A 23,395-nucleotide genomic window follows, 5' to 3' on the forward strand; every position below is an offset into this window, starting at 1 on the left:
CCAGCTGTGAGCTTTGTTGACCTCTGCCACTGTAATAGAGAGGGAACCTTACTGACATTTAATGATCTGCATCTGGACTCAAATTGATAAAAGGATTTGATTATTTACACTGACTGTCTGAGGGTGTTATCCTACACACATCGAGGTATCCAGGGTCCCCATTTCCTAGTACTTCATTAGGGGTCCATCTTGGATGGTTGGTCACTTAGTAAAATCAGTATCCAGAGATAGTCCTTTCCCACCTTGTGTCTCATTATACCACATAGGTGTAGTATGATTGAATTCTGGTATAATTTCCTAAATTATGGGGTGCCGTGCATTCTGTGTAACATTCAGACATTTTTGTATGTGTCTCACAGTGATTAAAAAGGTTTCCTCACGCTGGGGAGAAGGACAGGGAATATTGTCGTATTTCGTTTTCATAATTTTTTGATCTTTTCATTTGTTTTTTGTTTCATTTAAGTTTTACTCAACTGTTATTCCGTTGTAGACCTAGTATAGTTACAAGATCAAATTTACTATTGATGTATTGGTGTTAAGGAAGATCTGAACTCAACCTGAACACCCATAGTTGACACTACAGTCAACTAGCTTTCTCCCATCACTATATGCGGAAGTGCCCAGACACTTACACATTTTGAACACAGCACTCCCATTGAGTGATTAGGAGGGAAATTGCCATATGAATCAGTTCTTGCCCACTCATTGGAGCCTTTGGCTGTCAGTGCAACCTCTAAGTCGTCTCAAGGCAATATGATGGTTTGACAACATAGAAAGAAAGTGGTGAGGAAGTGTTGATTATGAGACTGACGCGCTACCTACTGCGCTAACGAGGCCTCTACACTGTATGCACATAACGTTGAACAATGTTCTTCAATTCTATCTTCACTATTAACTTATTTATAAGAAGATGTTTTCTAATTCATAGTTATGTTTTGCTGCTGCTCTATGGTTAACTAATAAAATTAACCCCTTCCCGCTACAGGATGTAACGGTAATGTCTTGTTCAATTTTAGGCAGGGAGTTACGGCAAGTCACAGATCCCTGTGTCATGACCAAGAACAATGATGAGTGGTTTCTGGCAGATAAATCGCTTCCGCACACCATTCAATAAAGAAGCTGGGATGCAAGGGTCGCATCCCCTTTCTATGTCTCCCTGAAACCTCATTGACATCATCCCTGTGACTTGTTCCTGAAAGACATAGAGAGGTTAGGTGCCCGACAGGAGCTATTGCTAAGATATACAGGAGGCGTATGGAAATTATTGTTGAATCATATATGAAGGTGGATTGGTAGATGGTGTTGCAATGACATTAAAAGTTCCTGTTGATACAACTATTTACAAGATGTTATATCAATTTTACATCTCACATGTCCTATATAAAAGGAGATCTAATGCTTGCTTGCTTCTGCCCGGTTTCGAAACGGGGACCTTTCATGTGTTAGGTGAACATGATAACCACTACACTACAGAAACACAAGCTGTGAGCTTTGTTGACCTCTGCCACTGTAATAGAGACGGATCCTTACTGACATTTAATGATCTTTATCTGGACTCAAATTGATAAAAGGATTTGATTATTTACACTGACTGTCTGAGGCTGTTATCCTACACACATCGAGGTATCCAGGGTCCCCATTTCCTAGTACTTCATTAGGGGTCCATCTTGGATGGTTGGTCACTTAGTAAAATCAGAATCCAGAATTAGTCCTTTCCCACCTTGTGTCTCATTATACCACATAGGTGTTGTTTGATTGAATTCTTGTATAATTTCCCAAATTATGGGGTGCCGTTCATTCTGTGTGACATTCAGACATTTTTGTATGTGTCTCACAGTGATTAAAGTGGTTTCCTCACGCTGCGGAGAAGGACAGGGAATATTGTCGTATTTCGTTTTCATAATTGTTTGATGTTTTTATTTGTTTTTTGTTTCATTTAAGTTTTACTCTTTTATTATTCCGTTGTAGACCTAGTATAGTTACAAGATCAAATTTACTATTGATGTATTGGTATTAGGGAAGATCTGATCTCAACCTGAACACCCATAGTTGACACTACAGTCAACTAGCTATCTCCCATCACTATATGCGGAAGTGCACAGACACTTACACATTTTGAACACAGCACTCCCATTGAGTGACTAGGATGGAAATAGCCATAAGAATCAGTTCTTGCCCACTCATTGGAGCCTTTGGCTGTCAGTGCAACCTCTACGTCGTCTCATAGCAATATGGCTGGTTTGACAACATAGAAAGACAGTGGTGAGGAAGTGTTGATTATGAGACTGACGCGCTACCTACTGTGCTAACGAGGCCGCTTCACTGTATGCACATAACATTGAACAATGTTCTTCAATTCTATCTTCACTATTAACTAATTTATAAGAAGATGTTTTGTAATTCATAGTTATGTTTTGCTGCTGCTCTATGGTTAACTAATAAAATTAACCCCTTCCCGCTACAGGATGTAACGGTAATGTCTTGTTCAATTTTAGGCAGGGAGTTACGGCAAGTCACAGATCCCTGTGTCATGACCAAGAACAATGATGAGTGGTTTCTGGCAGATAAATCGCTTCCGCACACCATTCAATAAAGAAGCTGGGATGCAAGGGTCGCATCCCCTTTCTATGTCTCCCTGAAACCTCATTGACATCATCCCTGTGACTTGTTCCTGAAAGACATAGAGAGGTTAGGTTCCCGACAGAAGCTATTGCTAAGATATACAGGAGGCGTATGGAAATTATTGTTGAATCATATATGAAGGTGGATTGGTAGATGGTGTTGCAATGACATTAAAAGTTCCTGTTGATACAACTATTTACAAGATGTTATATCAATTTTACATCTCACATGTCCTATATAAAAGGAGATCTAATGCTTGCTTCTGCCCGGTTTCGAAACGGGGACCTTTCATGTGTTAGGTGAACATGATAACCACTACACTACAGAAACACAAGCTGTGAGCTTTGTTGACCTCTGCCACTGTAATAGAGACGGATCCTTACTGACATTTAATGATCTTTATCTGGACTCAAATTGATAAAAGGATTTGATTATTTACACTGACTGTCTGAGGCTGTTATCCTACACACATCGAGGTATCCAGGGTCCCCATTTCCTAATACTTCATTAGGGGTCCATCTTGGATGGTTGGTCACTTAGTAAAATCAGAATCCAGAGATAGTCCTTTCCTACCTTGTGGCTCATTATACCACATAGGTGTAGTATGATTGAATTCTGGTATAATTTCCTAAATCATGGGGTGCTGTTCATTCTGTGTGACATTCAGACATTTTTGTTTGTGTCTCACAGTGATTAAAGTGGTTTCCTCACGCTGGGGAGAAGGACAGGGAATATTGTCGTATTTTGTTTTCATAATTTTTTGATCTTTTCATTTGTTTTTTGTTTCATTTAAGTTTTACTCTTTTATTATTCCGTTGTAGACCTAGTATAGTTACAAGATCAAATTTACTATTGATGTATTGGTGTTAAGGAAGATCTGATCTCAACCTGAACACCCATAGTTGACACTACAGTCAACTAGCTATCTCCCATCACTATATGCGGAAGTGCACAGACACTTACACATTTTGAACATAGCACTCCCATTGAGTGATTAGGAGGGAAATTGCCATATGAATCAGTTCTTGCCCACTCATTGGAGCCTTTGGCTGTCAGTGCAACCTCTAAGTCGTCTCAAGGCAATATGATGGTTTGACAACATAGAAAGAAAGTGGTGAGGAAGTGTTGATTATGAGACTGACGCGCTACCTACTGCGCTAATGAGGCCTCTACACTGTATGCACATAACGTTGAACAATGTTCTTCAATTCTCTCTTCACTAGTAACTAATTTATAAGAAGATGTTTTGTAATTCATAGTTATGTTTTGCTGCTGCTCTATGGTTAACTAATAAAATTAACCCCTTCCCGCTACAGGATGTAACGGTAATGTCTTGTTCAATTTTAGGCAGGGAGTTACGGCAAGTCACAGATCCCTGTGTCATGACCAAGAACAATGATGAGTGGTTCCTGGCAGATAAATCGCTTCCGCACACCATTCAATAAAGAAGCTGGGATGCAAGGGTCGCATCCCCTTTCTATGTCTCCCTGAAACCACATTGACATCATCCCTGTGACTTGTTCCTGAAAGACATAGAGAGGTTAGGTGCCCGACAGGAGCTATTGCTAAGATATACAGGAGGCGTATGGAAATTATTGTTGAATCATATATGAAGGTAGATTGGTAGATGGTGTTGCAATGACATTAAAAGTTCCTGTTGATACAACTATTTACAAGATGTTATATCAATTTTACATCTCACATGTCCTATATAAAAGGAGATCTAACGCTTGTTTCTGCACGGTTTCGTACTGGGGACCTTTCGCGTGTCAGTCGAATGTGATAACCACTACACTACAGAAACACCAGCTGTGAGCTTTGTTGACCTCTGCCACTGTAATAGAGAGGGATCCTTACTGACATTTAATGATCTGAATCTGGACTCAAATTGATAAAAGAATTTGATTATTTACAATGACTGTCTGAGGGTGTTATCCTACACACATCGAGGTATCCAGGGTCCCCATTTCCTAGTACTTCATTAGGGGTCCATCTTGGATGGTTGGTCACTTAGTAAAATCAGAATCCAGAGATAGTCCTTTCCCACCTTGTGTCTCATTATACCACATAGGTGTAGTATGATTGAATTCTGGTATAATTTCCTAAATTATGGGGTGCTGTTCATTCTGTGTGACATTCAGACATTTTTTTATGTGTCTCACAGTGATTAAAGTGGTTTCCTCACGCTGGGGAGAAGGACAGGGAATATTGTCGTATTTCGTTTTCATAATTTTTTGATCTTTTCATTTGTTTTTTGTTTCATTTGAGTCTTACTCTTTTATTATTCCGTTGTAGACCTAGTATAGTTACAAGATCAAATTTACTATTGATGTATTGGTGTTAAGGAAGATCTGATCTCAACCTGAACACCCATAGTTGACACTACAGTCAACTAGCTATCTCCCATCACTATATGCTGAAGTGCACAGACACTTACACATTTTGAACACAGCACTCCCATTGAGTGACTAGGAGGGAAATAGCCATAGGAATCAGTTCTTGCCCACTCATTGGAGCCTTTGGCTGTCAGTGCAACCTCTTAGTGGTCTCATAGCAATATGGCTGGTTTGACAACATAGAAAGACAGTGGTGAGGAAGTGTTGATTATGAGACTGACGTGCTACCTACTGTGCTAACGAGGCCACTTCACTGTATGCACATAACGTTGAACAATGTTCTTCAATTCTATCTTCACTATTAACTAATTTATAAGTAGATGTTTTGTAATTCATAGTTATGTTTTGCTGCTGCTCTATGGTTAACTAATAAAATTAACCCCTTCCCGCTACAGGATGTAACGGTAATGTCTTGTTCGATTTTAGGCAGGGAGTTACGGCAAGTCACAGATCCCTGTGTCATGACCAAGAACAATGATGAGTGGTTCCTGGCAGATAAATGGCTTCCACACACCATTCAATAAAGAAGCTGGGATGCAATGGTCCCATCCCCTTTCTATGTCTCCCTGAAACCTCATTGACATCATCCCTGTGACTTGTTCCTGAAAGACATAGAGAGGTTAGGTGCCCGACAGGAGCTATTGCTAAGATATACAGGAGGCGTATGGAAATGATTGTTAAATCATATATGAAGGTGGATAGGTAGATGGTGTTGCAATGACATTAAAAGTTCCTGTTGATACAACTATTTACAAGATGTTCTATCAATTTTACATCTCACATGTCCTGTATAAAAGGAGATCTAACGCTTGTTTCTGCCCGTTTCGAACCGGGGACCTTTAATGTGTTAGGTGAATGTGATAACCACTACACTACAGAAACACCAGCTGTGAGCTTTGTTGACCTCTGCCACTGTAATAGAGAGGGATCCCTACTGACATTTAATGATCTGTATCTGGACTCAAATTGATAAAAGGATTTGATTATTTACACTGACTGTCTGAGGGTGTTATCCTACACACATCGAGGTATCCAGGGTCCCCATTTCCTAGTACTTCATTAGGGGTCCATCTTGGATGGTTGGTCACTTAGTAAAATCAGAATCCAGAGATAGTCCTTTCCCACCTTGTGTCTCATTATACCACATAGGTGTAGTATGATTGAATTCTGGTATAATTTCCTAAATTATGGGGTGCTGTTCATTCTGTGTGAGATTCAGACATTTTTGTATGTGTCTCACAGTGATTAAAGTGGTTTCCTCACGCTTAGGAGAAGGACAGGGAATATTGTCGTATTTCGTTTTCATAATTTTTTGATCTTTTCATTTGTTTTTTGTTTCATTTAAGTTTTACTCTTTTATTATTCTGTTGTAGACCTAGTATAGTTACAAGATCAAATTTACTATTGATGTATTGGTGTTAAGGAAGATCTGATCTCAACCTGAACACCCATAGTTGACACTACAGTCAACTAGCTATCTCCCATCACTATATGTGGAAGTGCACAGACACTTACACATTTTGAACACAGCACTCCCATTGAGTGACTAGGAGGGAAATAGCCATATGAATCAGTTCTTGCCCACTCATTGGAGCCTTTGGCTGTCAGTGCAACCTCTAAGTCGTCTCATAGCAATATGGCTGGTTTGACAACATAGAAAGACAGTGGTGAGGAAGTGTTGATTATGAGACTGACGCGCTACCTACTGTGCTAACGAGGCCGCTTCACTGTATGCACATAACGTTGAACAATGTTCTTCAATTCTATCTTCACTATTAACTAATTTATAAGAAGATGTTTTGTAATTCATAGTTATGTTTTGCTGCTGCTCTATGGTTAACTAATAAAATTAACCCCTTCCCGCTACAGGATGTAACGGTAATGTCTTGTTCGATTTTAGGCAGGGAGTTACGGCAAGTCACAGATCCCTGTGTCATGACCAAGAACAATGATGAGTGGTTCCTGGCAGATAAATGGCTTCCACACACCATTCAATAAAGAAGCTGGGATGCAATGGTCCCATCCCCTTTCTATGTCTCCCTGAAACCTCATTGACATCATCCCTGTGACTTGTTACTGAAAGACATAGAGAGGTTAGGTGCCCGACAGGAGCTATTGCTAAGATATACAGGAGGCGTATGGAAATGATTGTTAAATCATATATGAAGGTGGATAGGTAGATGGTGTTGCAATGACATTAAAAGTTCCTGTTGATACAACTATTTACAAGATGTTATATCAATTTTAGATCTCACATGTCCTATATAAAAGGAGATCTAATGCTTGTTTCTGCCCAGTTTCGAACCAGGGACCTTTCGCGTGTTAGGCGAATGTGATAACCACTACACTACAGAAACACCAGCTGTGAGCTTTGTTGACCTCTGCCACTGTAATAGAGAGGGATCCTTACTGACATTTAATGATCTGTATCTGGACTCAAATTGATAAAAGGAGTTGATTATTTACACGGACTGTCTGAGGGTGTTATCCTACACACATCGAGGTATCCAGGGTCCCCATTTCCTAGTACTTCATTAGGGGTCCATCTTGGATGGTTGGTCACTTAGTAAAATCAGAATGCAGAGAAAGTCCTTTCCCACCTTGTGTCTAATTATACCACATAGGTGTAGTATGATGGAATTCTGGTATAATTTCCTAAATTATGGGGTGCTGTTCATTCTGTGTGACATTCAGACATTTTTTTATGTGTCTCACAGTGATTAAAGTGGTTTCCTCACGCTGGGGAGAAGGACAGGGAATATTGTCGTATTTCATTTTCATAATTTTTTGATCTTTTCATTTGTTTTTTGTTTCATTTGAGTTTTACTCTTTTATTATTCCGTTGTAGACCTAGTATAGTTACAAGATCAAATTTACTATTGATGTATTGGTGTTAAGGAAGATCTGATCTCAACCTGAACACCCATAGTTGACACTACAGTCAACTAGCTATCTCCCATCACTATATGCGGAAGTGCACAGACAATTACACATTTTGAACACAGCACTCCCATTGAGTGACTAGGAGGGAAATAGCCATATGAATTAGTTCTTGCCCACTCATTGGAGCCTTTGGCTGTCAGTGCAACCTCTAAGTCGTCTCATAGCAATATGGCTGGTTTGACAACATAGAAAGACAGTGGTGAGGAAGTGTTGATTATGAGACTGACGCGCTACCTACTGTGCTAACGAGGCCGCTTCACTGTATGCACATAACGTTGAACAATGTTCTTCAATTCTATCTTCACTATTAACTAATTTATAAGAAGATGTTTTGTAATTCATAGTTATGTTTTGCTGCTGCTCTATGGTTAACTAATAAAATTAACCCCTTCCCGCTACAGGATGTAACGGTAATGTCTTGTTCAATTTTAGGCAGGGAGTTACGGCAAGTCACAGATCCCTGTGTCATGACCAAGAACAATGATGAGTGGTTCCTGGCAGATAAATGGCTTCCACACACCATTCAATAAAGAAGCTGGGATGCAATGGTCACATCCCCTTTCTATGTCTCCCTGAAACCTCATTGACATCATCCCTGTGACTTGTTCCTGAAAGACATAGAGAGGTTAGGTGCCCGACAGGAGCTATTGCTAAGATATACAGGAGGCGTATGGAAATGATTGTTAAATCATATATGAAGGTGGATAGGTAGATGGTGTTGCAATGACATTAAAAGTTCCTGTTGATACAACTATTTACAAGATGTTATATCAATTTTACATCTCACATGTCCTATATAAAATTAGATCTAATGCTTGTTTCTGCCCGGTTTCGTACTGGGGACCTTTCGTGTGTTAGGCGAATGTGATAACCACTACACTACAGAAACACCAGCTGTGAGCTTTGTTGACCTCTGCCACTGTAATAGAGAGGAATCCTTACTGACATTTAATGATCTGTATCTGGAACTCAAATTGATAAAAGGATTTGATTATTTACACTGACTGTCTGAGGGTGTTATCCTACACACATCGAGGTATCCAGGGTCCCCATTTCCTAGTACTTCATTAGGGGTCCATCTTGGATGGTTGGTCACTTAGTAAAATCAGAATCCAGAGATAGTCCTTTCCCACCTTGTGGCTCATTATACCACATAGGTGTAGTATGATTGAATTCTGGTAAAATTTCCTAAATTATGGGGTGCCGTTCATTCTGTGTGACATTCAGACATTTTTCTATGTGTCTCACAGTGATTAAAGTGGTTTCCTCACGCTGGGAAGAAGGACAGGGAATATTGTCGTATTTCGTTTTCATAATTTTTTGATCTTTTCATTTGTTTTTTGTTTCATTTAAGTTTTACTCTTTTATTATTCTGTTGTAGACCTAGTATAGTTACAAGATCAAATTTACTATTGATGTATTGGTGTTAAGGAAGATCTGATCTCAACCTGAACACCCATAGTTGACACTACAGTCAACTAGCTATCTCCCATCACTATATGCGGAAGTGCACAGACACTTACACATTTTGAACACAGCACTCCCATTGAGTGACTAGGAGGGAAATAGCCATATGAATCAGTTCTTATCCACTCATTGGAGCCTTTGGCTGTCAGTGCAACCTCTAAGTCGTCTCACAGCAATATGGCTGGTTTGACAACATAGAAAGACAGTGGTGAGGAAGTGTTGATTATGAGACTGACGCGCTACCTACTGTGCTAACGAGGCCGCTTCACTGTATGCACATAACGTAGAACAATGTTCTTCAATTCTATCTTCACTATTAACTAATTTATAAGAAGATGTTTTGTAATTCATAGTTATGTTTTGCTGCTGCTCTATGGTTAACTAATAAAATTAACCCCTTCCCGCTACAGGATGTAACGGTAATGTCTTGTTCAATTTTAGGCAGGGAGTTACAGCAAGTCACAGATCCCTGTGTCATGACCAAGAACAATGATGAGTTGTTCCTGGCAGATAAATGGCTTCCGCACACCATTCAATAAAGAAGCTGGGATGCAATGGTCGCATCCCCTTTCTATGTCTCCCTGAAACCTCATTGACATCATCCCTGTGACTTGTTCCTGAAAGACATAGAGAGGTTAGGTGCCCGACAGGAGCTATTGCTAAGATATACAGGAGGCGTATGGAAATGATTGTTAAATCATATATGAAGGTGGATAGGTAGATGGTGTTGCAATGACATTAAAAGTTCCTGTTGATACAACTATTTACAAGATGTTATATCAATATTACATCTCACATGTCCTATATAAAAGGAGATCTAATGCTTGTTTCTGCCCGGTTCCGAACTGGGGACCTTTCGCGTGTTAGGCGAATGTGATAACCACTACACTACAGAAACACCAGCTGCAAGTTTTGTTGACCTCTGCCACTGTAATAGAGAGGGATCCTTACTGACATTATTGATCTGTATCTGGACTCAAATTGATAAAAGGAGTAGATTATTTACACTGACTGTCTGAGGGTGTTATCCTACACACATTGAGGTATCCAGGGTCCCCATTTCCTAGTACTTCATTAGGGGTCCATCTTGGATGGTTGGTCACTTAGTAAAATCAGAATCCAGAAATAGTCCTTTCCCACCTTGTGTCTAATTATACCACATAGGTGTAGTATGATTGAATTCTGGTATAATTTCCTAAATTATGGGGTGCTGTTCATTCTGTGTGACATTCAGACATTTTTTTATGTGTCTCACAGTGATTAAAGTGGTTTCCTCATGCTGGGGAGAAGGACAGGGAATATTGTCGTATTTCGTTTTCATAATTTTTTGATCTTTTCATTTGTTTTTTGTTTCATTTAAGTTTTACTCTTTTATTATTCCGTTGTAGACCTAGTATAGTTACAAGATCAAATTTACTATTGATGTATTGGTGTTAAGGAAGATCTGATCTAAACCTGAACACCCATAGTTGACAATACAGTCAACTAGCTATCTCCCATCACTATATGCAGAAGTGCACAGACACTTACACATTTTGAACACAGCACTCCCATTGAGTGACTAGGAGGGAAATAGCCATATGAATCAGTTCTTGCCCACTCATTGGAGCCTTTGGCTGTCAGTGCAACCTCTAAGTCGTCTCATAGCAATATGGCTGGTTTGACAACATAGAAAGACAGTGGTGAGGAAGTATTGATTATGAGACTGACGCGCTACCTACTGTGCTAACGAGGCCGCTTCACTGTATGCACATAACGTTGAACAATGTTCTTCAATTCTATCTTCACTATTAACTAATTTATAAGAAGATGTTTTGTAATTCATAGTTATGTTTTGCTGCTGCTCTATGGTTAACTAATAAAATTAACCCCTTCCCGCTACAGGATGTAACGGTAATGTCTTGTTCAATTTTAGGAAGGGAATTACGGCAAATCACAGATCCCTGTGTCATGACCAAGAACAATGATGAGTGGTTCCTGGCAGATTTATGACTTCCGCACACCATTCAATAAAGAAGCTGGGATGCAATGGTCGCATCCCCTTTCTATGTCTCCCTGAAACCTCATTGACATCATCCCTGTGACTTGTTCCTGAAATACATAGAGAGGTTAGGTGCCCGACAGGAGCTATTGCTAAGATATACAGGAGGCGTATGGAAATGATTGTTAAATCATATATGAAGGTGGATAGGTCGATGGTGTAGCAATGACATTAAAAGTTCCTGTTGATACAACTATTTACAAGATGTTATATCAATTTTACATCTCACATGTCCTATATAAAAGGAGATCAAACGCTTGTTTCTGCCCAGTTTCGAACCGGGGACCTTTCGCGTGTTAGGCGAATGTGATAACCACTACACTACAGAAACACCAGCTGTGAGCTTTGTTGATCTCTGCCACTGTAATAGAGAGGGATCCTTACTGACATTTAATGATCTGTATCTGGACTCAAATTGATAAAAGGATTTGATTATTTACACTGACTGTCTGAGGGTGTTATCCTACACACATCGAGGTATCCAGGGTCCCTATTTCTTAGTACTTCATTAGGGGTCCATCTTGGATGGTTGGTCACTTAGTAAAATCAGAATCCAGAGATGGTCCATTCCCACCTTGTGTCTCATTATACCACATAGGTGTAGTATGATTGAATTCTGGTATAATTTCCTAAATTATGGGGTGCTGTTCATTCTGTGTGACATTCAGACATTTTTGTATGTGTCTCACAGTGATTAAAGTGGTTTCCTCACGCTGGGGAGAAGGACAGGGAATATTGTCGTATTTCGTTTTCATAATTTTTTGATCTTTTCATTTGTTTTTTGTTTCATTTAAGTTTTACTCTTTTATTATTCCATTGTAGACCTAGTATAGTTACAAGATCAAATTTACTGTTGATGTATTGGTGTTAAGGAAGATCTGATCTCAATTGAACACCCATAGTTGACACTACAGTCATCTAGCTATCTCCCATCACTATATGCGGAAGTGCACAGACACTTACACATTTTGAACACAGCACTCCCATTGAGTGACTAGGAGGGAAATAGCCATATGAATCAGTTCTTGCCCACTCATTGGAGCCTTTGGCTGTCAGTGCAACCTCTAAGTGGTCTCATAGCAATATGGCTGGTTAGACAACATAGAAAGACAGTGGTGAGGAAGTGTTGATTATGAGACTGACGTGCTACCTACTGTGCTAACGAGGCCGCTTCACTGTATGCACATAACGTTGAACAATGTTCTTCAATTCTATCTTCACTATTAACTCATTTATAAGAAGATGTTTTGTTATTCATAGTTATGTTTTGCTGCTGCTCTATGGTTAACTAATAAAATTAACCCCTTCCCGCTACAGGATGTAACGGTAATATCTTGTTCAATTTTAGGCAGGGAGTTACGGCAAGTCACAGATCCCTGTGTCATGACCAAGAACAATGATGAGTGGTTCCTAGCAGATAAATGGCTTCCGCACACCATTCAATAAAGAAGCTGGGATGCAATGGTCGCATCCCCTTTCTATGTCTCCCTGAAACCTCATTGACATCATCCCTTTGACTTGTTCCTGAAAGACATAGAGAGGTTAGGTGCCCGACAGGAGCTATTGCTAAGATATACAGGAGGCGTATGAAAATGATTGTTAAATCATATATGAAGGTGGATAGGTAGATGGTGTTGCAATGACATTAAAAGTTCCTGTTGATACAACTATTTACAAGATGTTATATCAATTTTACATCTCACATGTCCTATATAAACGGAGATCTAATGCTTGTTTCTGCCCGGTTTCGTACTGGGGACCTTTTGTGTGTTAGGGGAATGTGATAACCACTACACTACAGAAACACCAGCTGTGAGCTTTGTTGACCTCTGCCACTGTAATAGAGAGGAATCCTTTCTGACATTTAATGATCTGTGTCTGGACTCAAATTGATAAAAGGATTTGATTATTTACACTGACTGTCTGAGGGTGTTATCCTACACACATCGAGGTATCCAGGGTCCCCATTTCCTAGTACTTCATTAGGGGTCCATCTTGGATGGTTGGTCACTTAGTAAAATCAGAATCCAGAGATAGTCCTTTCCCACCTTGTGTCTCATTATACCACATAGGTGTAGTATGATTGAATTCTGGTAAAATTTCCTAAATTATGGGGTGCCGTTCATTCTGTGTGACATTCAGACATTTTTGTATGTGTCTCACAGTGATTAAAGTGGTTTCCTCACGCTGGGAAGAAGGACAGGGAATATTGTCGTATTTCTTTTTCATAATTTTTTGATCTTTTCATTTGTTTTTTGTTTCATTTAAGTTTTACTCTTTTATTATTCTGTTGTAGACCTAGTATAGTTACAAGATCAAATTTACTATTGATGTATTGGTGTTAAGGAAGATCTGATCTCAACCTGAACACCCATAGTTGACACTACAGTCAACTAGCTATCTCCCATCACTATATGCGGAAGTGCACAGACACTTACACATTTTTAACATAGCACTCCCATTGAGTGACTAGGAGGGAAATAGCCATATGAATCAGTTCTTGCCCACTCATTGGAGCCTTTGGCTGTCAGTGCAACCTCTAAGTGGTCTCATAGCAATATGGCTGGCTTGACAACATAGAAAGACAGTGGTGAGGAAGTGTTGATTATGAGACTGACGTGCTACCTACTGTGCTAACGAGGCCGCTTCACTGTATGCACATAACGTTGAACAATGTTCTTCAATTCTATCTTCACTATTAACTAATTTATAAGAAGATGTTTTGTAATTCATAGTTATGTTTTGCTGCTGCTCTATGGTTAACTAATAAATTTAACCCCTTCCCACTACAGGATGTAACGGTAATGTCATGTTGAATTTTAGGCAGGGAGTTACGGCAAGTCACAGATCCCTGTGTCATGACCAAGAACAATGATGAGTGGTTCCTGGCAGATAAATGGCTTCCGCACACCATTCAATAAAGAAGCTGGGATGCAATGGTCGCATCCCCTTTCTATGTCTCCCTGAAACCTCATTGACATCATCCCTTTGACTTGTTCCTGAAAGACATAGAGAGGTTAGGTGCCCGACAGGAGCTATTGCTAAGATATACAGGAGGCGTATGGAAATGATTGTTAAATCATATATGAAGGTGGATAGGTAGATGGTGTTGCAATGACATTAAAAGTTCCTGTTGATACAACTATTTACAAGATGTTATATCAATTTTACATCTCACATGTCCTATATAAAATGAGATCTAACGCTTGTTACTGCCTGGTTTCGAACTGGGGACCTTTTGTGTGTTAGGCGAATGTGATAAGCACTACACTACAGAAACACCAGCTGTGAGCTTTGTTGACCTCTGCCACTGTAATAGAGAGGGATCCTTACTGACATTTAATGATCTGTATCTGGACTCAAATTGATAAAAGGATTTGATTATTTACACTGACTGTCTGAGGGTGTTATCCTACACACATCGAGGTATCCAGGGTCCCTATTTCTTAGTACTTCATTAGGGGTCCATCTTGGATGGTTGGTCACTTAGTAAAATCAGAATCCAGAGATGGTCCATTCCCACCTTGTGTCTCATTATACCACATAGGTGTAGTATGATTGAATTCTGGTATAATTTCCTAAATTATGGGGTGCTGTTCATTTTGTGTGACATTCAAACATTTTTGTATGTGTCTCACAGTGATTAAAGTGGTTTCCTCACGCTGGGGAGAAGGACAGGGAATATTGTCGTATTTCGTTTTCATAATTTTTTGATCTTTTCATTTGTTTTTTGTTTCATTTAAGTTTTACTCTTTTATTATTCCATTGTAGACCTAGTATAGTTACAAGATCAAATTTACTGTTGATGTATTGGTGTTAAGGAAGATCTGATCTCAATTGAACACCCATAGTTGACACTACAGTCAACTAGCTATCTCCCATCACTATATGCGGAAGTGCACAGACACTTACACATTTTGAACACAGCACTCCCATTGAGTGACTAGGAGGGAAATAGCCATATGAATCAGTTCTTGCCCACTCATTGGAGCCTTTGGCTGTCAGTGCAACCTCTAAGTGGTCTCATAGCAATATGGCTGGTTAGACAACATAGAAAGACAGTGGTGAGGAAGTGTTGATTATGAGACTGACGTGCTACCTACTGTGCTAACGAGGCCGCTTCACTGTATGCACATAACGTTGAACAATGTTCTTCAATTCTATCTTCACTATTAACTAATTTATAAGAAGATGTTTTGTTATTCATAGTTATGTTTTGCTGCTGCTCTATGGTTAACTAATAAAATTAACCCCTTCCCGCTACAGGATGTAACGGTAATATCTTGTTCAATTTTAGGCAGGGAGTTACGGCAAGTCACAGATCCCTGTGTCATGACCAAGAACAATGATGAGTGGTTCCTAGCAGATAAATGGCTTCCGCACACCATTCAATAAAGAAGCTGGGATGCAATGGTCGCATCCCCTTTCTATGTCTCCCTGAAACCTCATTGACATCATCCCTTTGACTTGTTCCTGAAAGACATAGAGAGGTTAGGTGCCCGACAGGAGCTATTGCTAAGATATACAGGAGGCGTATGAAAATGATTGTTAAATCATATATGAAGGTGGATAGGTAGATGGTGTTGCAATGACATTAAAAGTTCCTGTTGATACAACTATTTACAAGATGTTATATCAATTTTACATCTCACATGTCCTATATAAACGGAGATCTAATACTTGTTTCTGCCCGGTTTCGTACTGGGGACCTTTCGCGTGTTAGGGGAATGTGATAACCACTACACTACAGAAACACCAGCTGTGAGCTTTGTTGACCTCTGCCACTGTAATAGAGAGGAATCCTTTCTGACATTTAATGATCTGTGTCTGGACTCAAATTGATAAAAGGATTTGATTATTTACACTGACTGTCTGAGGGTGTTATCCTACACACATCGAGGTATCCAGGGTCCCCATTTCCTAGTACTTCATTAGGGGTCCATCTTGGATGGTTGGTCACTTAGTAAAATCAGAATCCAGAGATAGTCCTTTCCCACCTTGTGTCTCATTATACCACATAGGTGTAGTATGATTGAATTCTGGTAAAATTTCCTAAATTATGGGGTGCCGTTCATTCTGTGTGACATTCAGACATTTTTGTATGTGTCTCACAGTGATTAAAGTGGTTTCCTCACGCTGGGAAGAAGGACAGGGAATATTGTCGTATTTCTTTTTCATAATTTTTTGATCTTTTCATTTGTTTTTTGTTTCATTTAAGTTTTACTCTTTTATTATTCTGTTGTAGACCTAGTATAGTTACAAGATCAAATTTACTATTGATGTATTGGTGTTAAGGAAGATCTGATCTCAACCTGAACACCCATAGTTGACACTACAGTCAACTAGCTATCTCCCATCACTATATGCGGAAGTGCACAGACACTTACACATTTTTAACATAGCACTCCCATTGAGTGACTAGGAGGGAAATAGCCATATGAATCAGTTCTTGCCCACTCATTGGAGCCTTTGGCTGTCAGTGCAACCTCTAAGTGGTCTCATAGCAATATGGCTGGCTTGACAACATAGAAAGACAGTGGTGAGGAAGTGTTGATTATGAGACTGACGTGCTACCTACTGTGCTAACGAGGCCGCTTCACTGTATGCACATAATGTTGAACAATGTTCTTCAATTCTATCTTCACTATTAACTAATTTATAAGAAGATGTTTTGTAATTCATAGTTATGTTTTGCTGCTGCTCTATGGTTAACTAATAAATTTAACCCCTTCCCACTACAGGATGTAACGGTAATGTCTTGTTGAATTTTAGGCAGGGAGTTACGGCAAGTCACAGATCCCTGTGTCATGACCAAGAACAATGATGAGTGGTTCCTGGCAGATAAATGGCTTCCGCACACCATTCAATAAAGAAGCTGGGATGCAATGGTCGCATCCCCTTTCTATGTCTCCCTGAAACCTCATTGACATCATCCCTTTGACTTGTTCCTGAAAGACATAGAGAGGTTAGGTGCCCGACAGGAGCTATTGCTAAGATATACAGGAGGCGTATGGAAATGATTGTTAAATCATATATGAAGGTGGATAGGTAGATGGTGTTGCAATGACATTAAAAGTTCCTGTTGATACAACTATTTACAAGATGTTATATCAATTTTACATCTCACATGTCCTATATAAGATGAGATCTAATGCTTGTTACTGCCTGGTTTCGAACTGGGGACCTTTTGCGTGTTAGGCGAATGTGATAACCACTACACTACAGAAACACCAGCTGTGAGCTTTGTTGACCTCTGCCACTGTAATAGAGAGGGATCCTTACTGACATTTAATGATCTGTATCTGGACTCAAATTGATAAAAGGATTTGATTATTTACACTGACTGTCTGAGGCTGTTATCCTACACACATCGAGGTATCCAGGGTCCCCATTTCCTAGTACTTCATTAGGGGTCCATCTTGGATGGTTGGTCACTTAGTAAAATCAGAATCCAGAGATAGTCCTTTCCCACCTTGTGTTTCATTATACCACATAGGTGTAGTATGATTGAATTCTGGTATAATTTCCTAAATTATGGGGTGCTGTTCATTCTGTGTGACATTCAGCCATTTTTGTATGTGTCTCACAGTGATTAAAGTGGTTTCCTCACGCTTAGGAGAAGGACAGGGAATATTGTTGTATTTCGTTTTCATAATTTTTTGATCTTTTCATTTAAGTTTTACTCTTTTATTATTCCATTGTAGACCTAGTATAGTTACAAGATCAAATTTACTATTGATGTATTGGTGTTAAGGAAGATCTGATCTCAACCTGAACACCCATAGTTGACACTACAGTCAACTAGCTATCTCCCATCACTTTATGCGGAAGTGCACAGACACTTACACATTTTGAACACAGCACTCCCATTGAGTGATTAGGAGGGAAATAGCCATATGAATCAGTTCTTGCCCACTCATTGGAGCCTTTGGCTGTCAGCGCAACCTCTAAGTTGTCTCATAGCAATATGGCTGGTTTGACAACATAGAAAGACAGTGGTGAGGAAGTGTTGATTATGAGACTGACGCACTACCTACTGTGCTATTGAGGCCGCTTCACTGTATGCACATAACGTTGAACAATGTTCTTCAATTCTATCTTCACTATTAACTAATTTATAAGAAGATGCTTTGTAATTCATAGTTATGTTTTGCTGCTGCTCTATGGTTAACTAATAAAATTAACCCCTTCCTACTACAGGATGTAACGGTAATGTCTTGTTCAATTTTAGGCAGGGAGTTACGGCAAGTCACAGATCCCTGTGTCATGACCAGTGGTTCCTGGCAGATAAATGGCTTCCGCACACCATTCAATAAAGAAGCTGGGATGCAATGGTCGCATCCCCTTTCTATGTCTCCCTGAAACCTCATTGACATCATCCCTGTGACTTGTTATATCAATTTTACAGTTCACATGTCCTATATAAAAGGAAATCTAACACGTGCTTCTGCCCGGTTTTGAACCGGGGACCTTTCGCGTGTTAGGCGAATGTGATAATCACTACACTACAGAAACACCAGCTGTGAACTTTGATGACCTCTGCCACTGTAATAGAGAGGGATCCTTACTGACATTTAATGATCTGTATCTGGACTCAAATTGATAAAAGGATTTGATTATTTACACTGGCTGTCTGAGGGTGTTATCCTACACACATTGAGGTATCCAGGGTCCCCATTTCCTAGTACTTTATTAGGGGTCCATCTTGGATGGTTGGTCACTTAGTAAAATCAGAATCCAGAGATAGTCCTTTCCCACCTTGTGTCTCATTATACCACATAGGTGTAGTATGATTGAATTCTGGTATAATTTCCTAAATTATGGGGTGCCGTTCATTCTGTGTGACATTCAGACATTTTTGTATGTGTCTCACAGTGATTAAAGTGGTTTCCTCACGCTGGGGAGAAGGACAGGGAATATTGTCGTATTTCGTTTTAATAATTTTTTGATCTTTTCATTTGTTTTTTGTTTCATTTAAGTTTTACTCTTTTATTATTCCGTTGTAGACCTAGTATAGTTACAAGATCAAATTTACTATTGATGTATTGGTGTTAAGGAAGATCTGATCTCAACCTGAACACCCATAGTTGACACTACAGTCAACTAGCTATCTCCCATCACTATATGCGGAAGTGCACAGACACTTACACATTTTGAACACAGCACTCCCATTGAGTGACTAGGAGGGAAATAGCCATATGAATCAGTTCTTGCCCACTCATTGGAGCCTTTGGCTGTCAGTGCAACCTCTAAGTCGTCTCATAGCAATATGGCTGGTTTGACAACATAGAAAGACAGTGGTGAGGAAGTGTTGATTATGAGAGTGACGCGCTACCTACTGTGCTAACGAGGCCGCTTCACTGTATGCACATAACGTTGAACAATGTTCTTCAATTCTATCTTCACTATTAACTAATTTATAAGAAGATGTTTTATAATTCATAGTTATGTTTTGCTGCTGCTCTATGGTTAACTAATAAAATTAACCCCTTCCCGCTACAGGATGTAACGGTAATGTCTTGTTCAATTTTAGGCAGGGAGTTACGGCAAGTCACAGATCCCTGTGTTATGACCAAGAACAATGATGAGTGGTTCCTGGCAGATAAATGGCTTCCGCACACCATTCAATAAAGAAGCTGGGATGCAATGGTCGCATCCCCTTTCTATGTCTCCCTGAAACCTCATTGACATAATCCCTGTGACTTGTTCCTGAAAGACATAGAGAGGTTAGGTGCCCGACAGGAGCTATTGCTAAGATATACAGGAGGCGTATGTAAATGATTGTTAAATCATATATGAAGGTGGATAGGTAGATGGTGTTGCAATGACATTAAAAGTTCCTGTTGATACAACTATTTACAAGATGTTATATCAATTTTACATCTCACATGTCCTATATAAAAGGAGATCTAACGCTTGTTTCTGCCTGGTTTCGAACTGGGGACCTTTCGCGTGTTATGTGAATGTGAGAACCACTACACTACAGAAACACCAGCTATGAGCTTTGTTGACCTTTGCACTGTATTAGAGAAGGATCCTTACTGACATTTAATGATCTGTATCTGGACTCAAATTGATAAAAGGATTTGATTATTTACACTGACTGTCTGAGGGTGTTATCCTACACACATCGAGGTATCCAGGGTCCCCATTTCCTAGTACTTCATTAGGGGTCCATCTTGGATGGTTGGTCACTTAGTAAAATCAGAATCCAGAGATAGTCCTTTCCCACCTTGTGTCTCATTATACTACATAGGTGTAGTATGATTTAATTCTGGTATAATTTTGTAAATTATGGGGTACCGTTCATTCTGTGTGACATTTACACATTTTTGTATGTGTCTCACAGTGATTAAAGTGGTTTCCTCACGCTAGGGAGAAGGACAGGAAATATTGTCGTATTTCGTTTTCATAATTTTTTGATCTTTTCATTTGTTTTTTGTTTCATTTAAGTTTTACTCTTTTATTATTCCGTTGTAGACCTAGTATAGTTACAAGATCAAATTTACTATTGATGTATTGGTGTTAAGGAAGATCTGATCTCAACCTGAACACCCATAGTTGACACTACAGTCAACTAGCTATTTCCCATCACTATATGCGGAAGTGCACAGACACTTACACATTTTGAACACAGCACTCCCATTGAGTGACTAGGAGGGAAATAGCCATATGAATGAGTTCTTGCCCACTCATTGGAGCCTTTGGCTGTCAGTGCAACCTCTAAGTCGTCTCATAGCAATATGGCTGGTTTGACAACATAGAAAGACAGTGGTGAGGAAGTGTTGATTATGAGATTGACGCGCTACCTACTGTGCTAACGAGGCCGCTTCACTGTGTGCACATAATGTTGAACAATGTTTTTCAATTCTATCTTCACTATTAACTAATTTATAAGAAGTTGTTTTGTAATTCATAGTTATGTTTTGCTGCTGCTCTATGGTTAACTAATAAAATTAACCGCTTCCCGCTACAGGATGTAACGGTAATGTCTTGTTCAATTTTAGGCAGGGAGTAACGGCAAGTCACAGATCCCTGTGTCATGACCAGTGGTTCCTGGCAGATAAATGGCTTCCGCACACCATTCAATAAAGAAGCTGGGATGCAATGGTCGCATCCCCTTTCTATGTCTCCCTGAAACCTCATTGACATCATCCCTGTGACTTGTTCCTGAAAGACATAGAGAGGTTAGGTGCCCGACAGGAGCTATTGCTAAGATATACAGGAGGCGTATGGAAATGATTGTTAAATCATATATGAAGGTGTATAGGTAGATGGTGTTGCAATGACATTAAAAGTTCCTGTTGATACAACTATTTACAAGATGTTATATCAATTTTACATCTCACATGTCCTATATAAAATGAGATCTAATGCTTGTTTCTGCCTGGTTTTGAACTGGGGACCTTTCATGTGTTAGGTGAATGTGAGAACCACTACACTACAGAAACACCAGCTATGAGCTTTATTGACCTTTGCCACTGTAATAGAGAGGGATCCTTACTGACATTTAATGATCTGTATCTGGACTCAAATTGATAAAAGGATTTGATTATTTACACTGACTGTCTGAGGGTGTTATCCTACACACATCGAGGTATCCAGGGTCCCCATTTACTAGTACTTCATTAGGGGTCCATCTTGGATGGTTGGTCACTTAGTAAAATCAGAATCCAGAGATAGTCCTTTCCCACCTTGTGTCTCATTATACTACATAGGTGTAGTATGATTTAATTCTGGTATAAATTTCTAAATTATGGGGTGCCGTTCATTCTATGGGACATTTAGACATTTTTGTATGTGTCTCACAGTGATTAAAGTGATTTCCTCACGCTGGGGAGAAGGACAGGAAATATTGTCGTATTTCGTTTTCATAATTTTTTGATCTTTTCATTTGTTTTTTGTTTCATTTAAGTTTTACTCTTTTATTATTACGTTGTAGACCTAGTATAGTTACAAGATCAAATTTACTATTGATGTATTGGTGTTAAGGAAGATCTGATCTCAACCTGAACACCCATAGTTGACACTACAGTCAACTAGCTATCTCCCATCACTATATGCGGAAGTGCACAGACACTTACACATTTAGAACACAGCACTCCCATTGAGTGACTAGGAGGGAAATAGCCATATGAATCAGTTCTTGCCCACTCATTGGAGCCTTTGGCTGTCAGTGCAACCTCTAAGTCGTCTCATAGCAATATGGCTGGTTTGACAACATAGAAAGACAGTGGTGAGGAAGTGTTGATTATGAGACTGACGCGCTACCTACTGTGCTAACGAGGCCGCTTCACTGTATGCACATAACGTTGAACAATGTTTTTCAATTCTATCTTCACTTTTAACTTATTTATAAGAAGATGTTTTGTTATTCATAGTTATGTTTTGCTGCTGCTCTATGGTTAACTAATAAAATTAACCCCTTCCCGCTACAGGATGTAACGGTAATGTCTTGTTCAATTTTAGGCAGGGAGTTACGGCAAGTCACAGATCCCTGTGTCATGACCAAGAACAATGATGAGTGGTTCCTGGCAGATAAATGGCTTCCGCACACCATTCAATAAAGAAGCTGGGATGCAATGGTCGCATCCCCTTTCTATGTCTCCCTGAAACCTCATTGACATCATCCCTGTGACTTGTTCCTGAAAGACATAGAGAGGTTAGGTGCCCGACAGGAGCTATTGCTAAGATATACAGGAGGCGTATGGAAATGATTGTTAAATCATATATGAAGGTGGATAGGTAGATGGTGTTGCAATGACATTAAAAGTTCCTGTTGATACAACTATTTACAAGATGTTATATCAATTTTACATCTCACATGTCCTATATAAAAGGAGATCTAACGGTTGTTTCTGCCTGGTTTTGAACCAGGGACCTTTTGCATGTTAGGCGAATGTGATAACCACTACACTACAGAAAC

The 23,395-nt window shown here is 39.5% G+C and overlaps 4 non-coding genes across 4 annotated transcripts; all 4 read right to left on the reverse strand.

Annotated features, from left to right (window-relative positions):
• Positions 1–7,302: 7,302 nt before the first annotated feature.
• On the reverse strand, positions 7,303–7,375 carry TRNAV-AAC (transfer RNA valine (anticodon AAC)). The gene has a single exon. It is a non-coding gene; the product is annotated as a tRNA-Val (tRNA).
• Positions 7,376–11,727: 4,352 nt separating this feature from the next.
• TRNAV-AAC (transfer RNA valine (anticodon AAC)) lies at positions 11,728–11,800 on the reverse strand. The gene has a single exon. It is a non-coding gene; the product is annotated as a tRNA-Val (tRNA).
• Positions 11,801–18,911: 7,111 nt separating this feature from the next.
• TRNAV-AAC (transfer RNA valine (anticodon AAC)) lies at positions 18,912–18,984 on the reverse strand. The gene has a single exon. It is a non-coding gene; the product is annotated as a tRNA-Val (tRNA).
• A 4,338-nt stretch (positions 18,985–23,322) lies between these two features.
• TRNAV-AAC (transfer RNA valine (anticodon AAC)) lies at positions 23,323–23,395 on the reverse strand. Its single transcript has one exon. It is a non-coding gene; the product is annotated as a tRNA-Val (tRNA).

This window comes from Mixophyes fleayi (genome assembly GCF_038048845.1).
Source record: "Mixophyes fleayi isolate aMixFle1 chromosome 4 unlocalized genomic scaffold, aMixFle1.hap1 SUPER_4_unloc_3, whole genome shotgun sequence".
NCBI lineage: Eukaryota > Metazoa > Chordata > Amphibia > Anura > Limnodynastidae > Mixophyes > Mixophyes fleayi.